At 58.1% G+C, this 8,815-nt stretch overlaps 1 protein-coding gene across 1 annotated transcript in view; it reads right to left on the bottom strand.

The window, feature by feature from the left end:
• The window catches only part of ADAP1 (ArfGAP with dual PH domains 1), a 26,721-nt gene extending 19,924 nt beyond the window's left edge, over positions 1-6,797 (bottom strand). Inside the window, exons 1-2 of the mRNA XM_077758797.1 lie at positions 6,728-6,797; positions 4,716-4,846 (exon numbers count right to left, since the gene is read on the bottom strand). The gene's annotated coding sequence lies outside the window, so the exon portion shown is untranslated. The remainder of the gene's footprint in view (positions 1-4,715; positions 4,847-6,727) is intronic.
• Between the last annotated feature and the right edge of the window lie 2,018 nt (positions 6,798-8,815).

Raw genomic sequence — 8,815 nt, 5'->3', positions numbered from 1 at the left:
GGGAGGCAGTGGGGAGGGCCTCCCCCCTCAAAGGAAGGTCAGGCAGGGGCGCACAGCAGGTACAAAGGCCCTGAGGTGGTGGTGGGGGGCTTGGTGTGCTGGTATCAGATGATACCCCAGAGCTGGTGTGGGGAGTAGGGAAAGGGCCAGCCGGGGTCTGACGGCACAGTGGCCTTGGGGACAAGGGGAGCAGAGGAAATTCCTTCTGTTCCAATCCTGCCTCCTTCCTGAACGCCCAAGAGAAAGCCATTCTTCTAACAGTATGGACTGTTGGGTCATGACTGGGTTTGGGGACCATCGGATCATGATCAAGGACAGCTCAATGGGTCAACAGGAAAACATCACCAACAGTAAGACACTTGAGCAAAAGGCTGGTACCAAACCGGAAGTCCAAAATCAGTTGCTTTGCCATCTGAAATCTTAGTGAAGAACGAGCCTCACGAGAAACAATCTGTCTGCACAGGGCAAAACCGTCCCGCCCCCAAGGATGGCACAAGACTAAGAGCACAGATGCGTGCTTGGGAGGGTGGGAAGATGCCGTGTCCGTCTATGAGTCTATGCAGTTTTGGAAGTTGTCAAAAAAACAAACAAACAAACAAACAAACCGAGGAATAGCAGTTTTTAAAGCTGGCAATGATTCAAAAGTTCATTTTAAAATTAACAAGCAGGGTAGAGGCACCTGCGTGGCTCAGTCGGTTAAGCATCCAACTCAGCTCAGGTCACAATCTCTTGGTTCTTGGGCTCTAGCCCCACGTCGGGCTCTGTGCTGACAGCTCAGAGCCTGGAGCTTCTTCGGATTCTGTGTCTCCCTCTCTCTCTGCCCCTCCCCCACTTGTGCTCTCTGTTGCTCTCAAAAAATAAACATTTAAAAAAAATCAAAAAAATAAAGCACAATTAACAAGCAAAATATTCTAGAAAATTCTGTAAGAAGACTCTTCCTACCAGATATTAAAACATGTTGCTGACCAGAAAGCCTAATCAATGAAACCAAGAAAAGGTCCAGAAATAGACCCAGTAGAATCTAATACCGATATTAAATAGATTTAACAGGATGAATCAAAGCCCATCTTGCATCAGCGAGTGGGGCAGGAAACAGGGAAACCTCAGGAGAAAACATACGGGTGGACATGGCCTTTCAGTGGAGTAACTTCCAACTGAATTAATGATGCGATTTCCAAAATTAAACAGGAAAAATAGTCAATAAAAACCATGGTATAATTTTAAAAATAATTTTAGAAAAATATGGGAGGAAGTCTCCCATGAAGACATGGTTTCCCAGAGGCTACACCAGAAACACGAACAACCAAAGACAGCAGTGGGCCTCAAAGTTAAAAGCTGTGCTCTGAATGCTACCGTCAAGAGGGTGCCAGCAAGCATTTCGCTAAATGACAGGAGCCAGGTGATGAAGGCCACAGTGCGTGGCCATCTTCGCACAAAGTGTCCGGAACATGCGGACGCACAGATGAGGGACACAGACCGGTGGCTGCGGGGCCAGTGGGCACCGGGTCTCCTGGGATATGACGGGAATAGTTGGAAAGAGACAACATGAACGTGGCAGATGCCACCAGACTGTTTGCTTTAAAATGGTGGGTTATGGGGCACCGGGACAGCTTAGTCAGTCAAGTGTCAGACTCTTGATTTCAGCTCAAATTATGATCTCATGGTTCGTGAGTTCAAGCCTCATGTCGGACTCTGCACTGACACTGTGGAGTCTGCTTGGGATTCTCTCTCTCTCTCTCTCTCTCTCTCTCTCTCTGCTCCTCTCCCATTTGTGCTCATGCACTCTCTCAAAATAAGTAAATAAACTTCTCTCTCTCTCTCTCTGATCCTCTCCCATTTGTGCTCATGCTCTCTCTCAAAATAAATAAATAAACTTAAATAAAAAATAAAATAAAATGGTGGGTTTTACATTATGTGATTTTCACCTCAGTAATAAAAAATATACATATAGCTCTTTAAGAATATAAATTTCTTTTTTTTAATGTTTACTTACTTTTGAGAGAGACAGAGTGTGAGCAGGGGAGGGGCAGGGAGAGAGGGAGACACAGAATCCGAAGCAGCTCCAGGCCCTGAGCTCTCAGCACAGAGCCTGACGCGGGGCTGGAACTCACAAACCATGAGATCATGACCCGAGCCGAAGTGAAACACTCAACCAAGTGAGCCACCCAGGCGCCCCTTTTAGAATATAAACTGTACTTTTAGCATTTCAAAATTTTTATTTAAAAATGAAAGTTAAAGTCTAACCCACAGAATGAGAAAAACTATTTACAAATACTATTTCTGATAAGGGCCTTGTATCCAGAATACATAAAGGACTCTATATGAAAACTCCCAGCTCAAACATAAAAAGATAATTAATCCATTTTTAAAATTGGTAAGGGACTTTTTTAAATGTGTATTTATTTTTGAAAGAGAGAAAGACAGCGTGAGCAGGGGAGGGGCAGAGAGAGAGAGGGAGACACAGAATCTGAAGCAGCTCCAGGCTCCGAGCTGTCAGCAGAGAGCCCGACGTAGGGCTCAATCAAACCTGTGAACCTCGAGATCATGACCTGAGCCGAAGTTGGACGTTTAGCCGACTGAGCCCCCCGGCGCCCCACACTCGGTAAAGGACATGAAGGGACATCCCTCTGGAGCTCGTGCACGGACAAGCCCTTGAGATGCCTACCTGCTGGTGCCCACAAGGATATCTAGAATCAGAGGCAGGCAGTACGGTGTATTGCACCCCACAGTGCACTGCCAGGGGCCCCATGCACCTGCTCCAGAACCCCCAGAAGAGCCCCGGGTGCCCAGCAGAGGGCTTGTAAGACACAGCGATTCCACGCCGATCCCGGAGGGAGGCGACTTCTGCCCACAGCTGCTCAGGGCAGCACTTCCCACAGGAGCTGAGAAGTCACATGGCCCTGGTGTCACCGATGGTGAGGGCGTAAGCTAAACGCGGTCTGTCCACGAGGCAGGAACCAGGCCACGATAAAGGGGCACGTGGCGCTGATGCCCACGGCCGCGTGGCTGAACCCTGAACACAGAGTGCTCCGTGGGAGAAGGAAGTCACCAGGCCATGGGGGTGGGAAGACGCATCAGGACAACAGGACAAAAGTGCAGATCTCCCTACTTCCAGCGGGGGCTGGGGTCGTGGTCATGGAGGGAAGGGGGAGGGGCTGCCGAGGGGCACAGGGCTTATTTCAGGAAAATATTCCAAAATCAGGTAGTGAGCTGGTTACACAGCCCAAAACCTGAGGTGACAGTGGGGGCATCCGCACCTCACTAGGGCCGGTCGCCTGCTGTGAAAACTGCACCTTGGTAACGCCTTGTGAGTCACACCCAGGGGCTGAGTGCCCGTCTAGGCCCCTAGAAACCCTAAAACCACAGGAGTCTGATACATTTGACTCCACCAAAGTAAAAAAGTTTCCACTGCAAAAGGGCCAAGAGCAAAGTCAGGCTTCTCACAGGGCCACCTCCCAAATATAGAAGCTCACCAGAAAGCGAAAGAGCTAACAAGGTGACAGCAAAGGGGCCAAGGGCACCGGGGTGGGGGGGTGGGGGGTGCTTGCTTCGCGTGACGCTGAGCGTCACTCAGGAGACAAAAACACCAAGCGAGGACCCCACAGGGACGCGGCAGACGAGGGCCACGGGCCAGCATGCGTGGAAGACCCTGGACCCTGACTTCCACTCCCACGTGCAGGGAGGAGGCCCCCAGGGGCTGCCACCTGTCCTGTGGTGGCCTGGCGGTCACAGGGGGCAGGGAGAGGCAGAGCCACAGTGTCTGCCCAGGGACCTGGTTCCATGAATCCAGATTCTCCACGAGAGGGTGACTCGGCATCAGTGGGCAAGATGGGGGCCTTACTCAGGTGCCTGGGGGTCCCCGCAGCCACACACTCCCTGTGTGCACAGGGCTCGTTGCCAAAACACAGTGTCTCAGGTGCTCATGGGCAGACGGATGGGCAGACAGAACAAGGTCAGTCCACACAGTGGATGTCGTCCTCCCGTAGCAAGGGGCGAGGCCCTGAGAGGGGCCACCAGGCAGGCGAGCCGTGGCCACGTGGCACTCAGTGAGAGAAGGTGACGCCAAGGCCATCTGCTGCCTGCGCCCTTTCACAAAAATGCCCACAACAGCCACGTCTGTGGAGACACAGATCCAATGAGCATCACTTGGCCTGGACCAGATGCTGAGGGACACGCTTGTAGGGCGTGAAATGTCCTCAGAGTGACTTTGGTGACAGTGGCCTGACTGTGGACACACCAAAAACTGCTGAGCTGTGTGCCTCAAATGGGCGAACTGGGGTGGGGGGGGCAGACAGCACAGGACACAAGGCCCTTCTCACCCCATAAGTCTGTCCCCCTGCCCCGCCCGCACCCCCACCTGCCCCCACCTGCCCCATCCACCCACTCACCCCTCTCCCTCCATCCCCCACCCCCTCCTCCCCCATCCTCCAACCCCCCCATCCCCCAGGGCTCCCCACACCACCACCCTGCCCTCTGCTCCCACTCCTCTCCCTCCCTCCCCCATCCCACCTCATCCCTCCTTCCCACCACCCCCACCCCACGGCTCCTCTGGACGGCAGTGTTAGCCATAGTCAGGAGCCTGGAACACCAGGGGGTAAAGGGACCTTCAGGGTGTCTGTGACCCAGGGGGCCAGGCCGAAGGCCATTGGGGGGCAGCCAGACTACAGAGGCTCCTCCCAACCCACCGCAGCCCCCACCCCCTCTCGGGGCCGTACCTCCACTTGGGCGTCCTCCCAGGCGTCCAGGCGGACTGACTTCACCTTGCTGACCTGGGGAACGCTCCGGTGGATTCCGGAGCAGCTCAGGCAGATGAACACCCCCAGGGTGTAGGAGGCCCAGTCAGGATCTGGAAGGCAAAGGCCGGACCCTCAGGGGATGGAGCTCGGCCAGGCCCCTCTGTGGCCTCAGTCTCTCCATCCATGCAACAGGAGAGCCCCGGGGCTCTGTGTGCCCCATGTGGGGTCCCTGCCACCAGCCACAGGTGAGCAGTTCTGCCCCCGAAGTCCTGGCCCCACAGACGCCTGAGCGGACAAGCCACGGCTGCGGAGACAGCCCAACGATGACACTGGATCGGCGCCAAGTGTGCTGGGCACAACAGGGAAACTGGCTTGGCCACGTGCCCATGCACTCACACACACCCCGACATCTCGCTCAGTGCAACAGGAAACGTGCGTGTGAGTGTGGACACAGCAACGTGCAGAGTGCTGATGGCTGCTCAACCTGATCGGGGCCGCGGGTCCACTTTTCCGTAGGTCTGCCATCTTCCATGCAGAGCCACAGCAAGAGCGTGGTGGGACATGGCACCTGCTCACATGGGGCTCTGACGGCACCTCCAGGATTGTTCTTCCTGCCGTGCACGCCCCAGCCCAGTAACCGGACGTCGGGGCCAGGCGCTGGAAGGACGGGCCTCAGAGCTGGGTCTCAGAAGGGGCGGCAGCCTCTGAAACACCTTCACTTGTAAGTGAAGCTTCTGGGTCCAGCCAGTTCAAGTCAAGATGCCAGCAGGGCCAGAGCCCCTCAGACACCACAGGCCTGACCACAGGCCCGCAGCTCTGTGCTGAGTGTGTTTGCAGGGGGTGTGCATGTGTGAGAACTGGTGTGTGCGCACACGTGTGTGAGTGGGCGGGTGTGGGTATGCACGTGTGAGCGTGCAAGAGCTGCTGTGTGTGCCTAGGCAGGTGTGGGTGTGCACTGTGTGAGAGCTGTGCTATGTGTGCACGCATGTGTGTGCAGATGTAGGTGTGTACATGTGTGAGAGCTGGCATGTGTGCACATGTGCGAGCAGGCAGGTGTGGGTGTGTATACTCAGTGTGTAAGAGCTGGTGGGTGTGCATGCATGTGAGACCTGGTGGGTGTGCGCACGTATGTGAGTGGTCAGGTGTGGGTGTGCACTGAGTGTGTGAGAGCTGGTGTGTGTGCACGTGTGTGAGCAGGCAGGTGTGTGTGTGCAGAGTGTGTGAGAGCTGGTGTGTGCACTTATGGGGGGCAGCTGTGGCTGTGCACGCATGTGAGAGCTGGTGTGTGTGCACAGATGTGCAAGCAGGCGGGTGTGGGTGTTGGGCTGTGCAGGGGTAGCAGGCACCTCTAGTGTCTGGGGCCCTGGGGTGCCCGACTCCCACCTGGACTCCAGCCTCCCGAGGGCAGTGGGCCACGCCTTGGGCCCTGGCACCCTTCCCTGCCTGTCTGGGGAGACAAGTGCTGGCCTGCAGCAGGACCCGAGAGGGACACAGGTGGCAGTTGAACACAGGGACAAACAGCACCAATCTGGTGGCCACAGGCCTTGCTACTTTCCAAACCTAACAGCCAAGCTCGCAGAGTCCCTGTCCCGTCCCATCCCCACGTTGCGTGCAGGGTGTGTGACTTGCTCTAGGCTCTAGCAGAGGAAGTAGAGGTCAGGGAGGCAGGTTGCTTCTAAGCGGCGCCCAGAATAGAGAAGTTTCAGGAGAAAAACAGCCGCGTCATCCCTAGGGCCCTGCGCCCAGCCCCACAGGCAGGCTGTCCGAGGGTCGGGTCCTCCAAGCCCTTGTCTCCTATGGCGACTGGGTGGCCAGTTCCCATAGGTGCTTACGGGGTGGGGGTGGCTGGTGCAGGACAGGATTCTGGTGGGTCTGGGCCAATAGGGGACAGGGAAGTGACCCCATGCATAGATGCAGGCTCCTGGCCAGCGTGGAGACCACCAGGAGCCCCAGCCCCCTGCCTCCTCCCTGTCCCGGGGGCAGCTCCAGACCTGGACAGCGAGGGGCATGGCCCAGAGAGCCGGAGGCCTGAGTCTTGGCTCTGGGAGCCTGTCTCCCTCTGAAGAGCTGGGAGCAAAGGAGCAGGCAGGCCGGCCCAGCCCTCCTGCCACACGTCCCCTCAATCCATTCCCCCACCCGCTCCCCCGGGGCCCCTCTGCCTGCTCCACCCACAGCCTGCCAGCCACCCCGGAAATCAGAACGTCACTGGCTTTCTGCTTGGAACCCGCAGGGGACTTTTCCCCACCTCCCTGGGCTCCTCCCCCTGCATCGCTGTGGTCCCTGCGCCTGGCCCACCCTGTTCTCTCCACACCTCAGGGCAAATGTCNACCCTCACAGGCGCCCCCCCCCCCGCCAACCACCAGCTGGAGGGACCGCCATGCGTCCCCATCATGATGCCCTTCTGGGTTCTTCACAGCATCTGCCAGTCCTGACATTTAGTTCCTTTCCTGTTTCTCATGCGCTGTCGGGACCCCAGATGGGAAGGGGTCAGGCTCCTGACCTGCCATGAGCCCCCTCCCACCAGCCCAGCCCGCACCCACATTAGGTACCCAGATGTCTACACTGCCCTCCCTTCCACTGCCCCAGGGTGATGGCTCAGGGGACACCACGGGACAGGCCACCACCTCTGCTGCCCTGAGCACTGACCCAGGGGCGCAGCCTGGTTGCGGCCAGAGCCCTGGCCTCCAATGCACCGAGGCCATGAAGCAGGCAGGCCATGTCTGTCAGGGACCTCGGAGAGTGGGCAGTGAGAGCTCGGGTGGGGAGAGGTCACTGGTGTGTGCCTCCCTGGGGGCCGGGAGTTGGGGTCAGAGAGCCACAGACCCACCTCCAGCCCAAGGGCTCTTGGCAGCACACAGACAGGAGACCACCACACACGACCCAAGTTTTCATGGGAACACGGGGACGCAGACGGCACATAGAGAACAGGGGAAGGGTCCTCGGCTCTGCACGAACCCACATTTACCTCTGCCCCCTATTCTCCGAGTGCCCTTGGGGACCTGCCTGGCACTGCAGGGTGCACACATAAGCCCCTGCCAGCCCCCTCCCCATGCACCCCTGTGCTGGGGGCCCTCCTGGACGCACCCACCCTCCATGGGCCCCAGGAGCCGCTCCCTCTTTTTGAAAATGCTGCCCCACCAGGAAATGAGGAACTTCTCTGGCAGGAGAGAACGTGAGCAGGGAAGGTCCACATGGGCCACAGACTTGGCCGCCAGCAGGGCTGGGTCCCCTGGTGCTGCAGCCTGGCAGGAGGGCCCCTCCCAGCAGCTGGGAGCAGGGAACGCGGGCCGGTGGGCTTTCTCCCAAAGCCAGACCAGGAGCCTGGGCTCCCTGACACACACGTACTTGGGAGAACGCCCTGGGCCTCTGCTCACCAGGGAGACACCCCCCCCCCCCCCCCCCCCCCCCCCCCCGCCTCCCCGGGTCACACTCTCTCCAGAGCTGAGAAGAGTCCCCCAGCCGGATGGGCTAGTCTCTCCCTCCCACCCTTCCCAGCTGTGCATCCCAAGGCACGTTACTGACCTGCTGTGGGTCAGTTTCCAGCCTGTGCAACGGACACTGGGTACAGCGGCCGTAGGTGCTCAGTTAGTGGCGGGTCTCACGCAGGACACATGTCCAGGCCACACGGCTTGTCCTGTTGTGTCCTGTTCAGATGGTAGTGCCCCCCTGCCCCCTGCCCACCGGGCTCACCAGCATCTGCTTCTCCTCCCCATCCCAGGGTCACAGCGCAGGGTAGCCAGGGTTCTGGCCCGTGGAACGTGATCAGATGGACCCACGTCCCTCTGGGCCTGGCTGACAGCCACCACCTGCCTGTAGTGCTCCGTGTCTCCATCCTTGGCTGGTGGGGGCGGGGAGAGGGGAACTCTGAGATGGGGGGAGGGGCGGAGGCTCGAGGGGGAGGAGCCTGGGCCCCTGAGGCTCTGTCGAGCAGAGAGCCCGGAGAGCTGGGACCTGGCACCCCAGCAGAGAGCCCGGAGAGCTGGGACCTGGCACCCCTGCAAAGCACCGTGTCATAAGCAAGCGACGAACCACAAGCCTCGTGTCTGAGATGTGGGCTGTTACGCCGATGGGCCCCCGAC

This window comes from Crocuta crocuta, unplaced genomic scaffold (genome assembly GCF_008692635.1).
Source record: "Crocuta crocuta isolate KB4526 unplaced genomic scaffold, BGI_CrCroc_1.0 scaffold273, whole genome shotgun sequence".
Taxonomy (NCBI): domain Eukaryota; kingdom Metazoa; phylum Chordata; class Mammalia; order Carnivora; family Hyaenidae; genus Crocuta; species Crocuta crocuta.
This window is presented reverse-complemented; position numbering and strand designations above follow the sequence as displayed.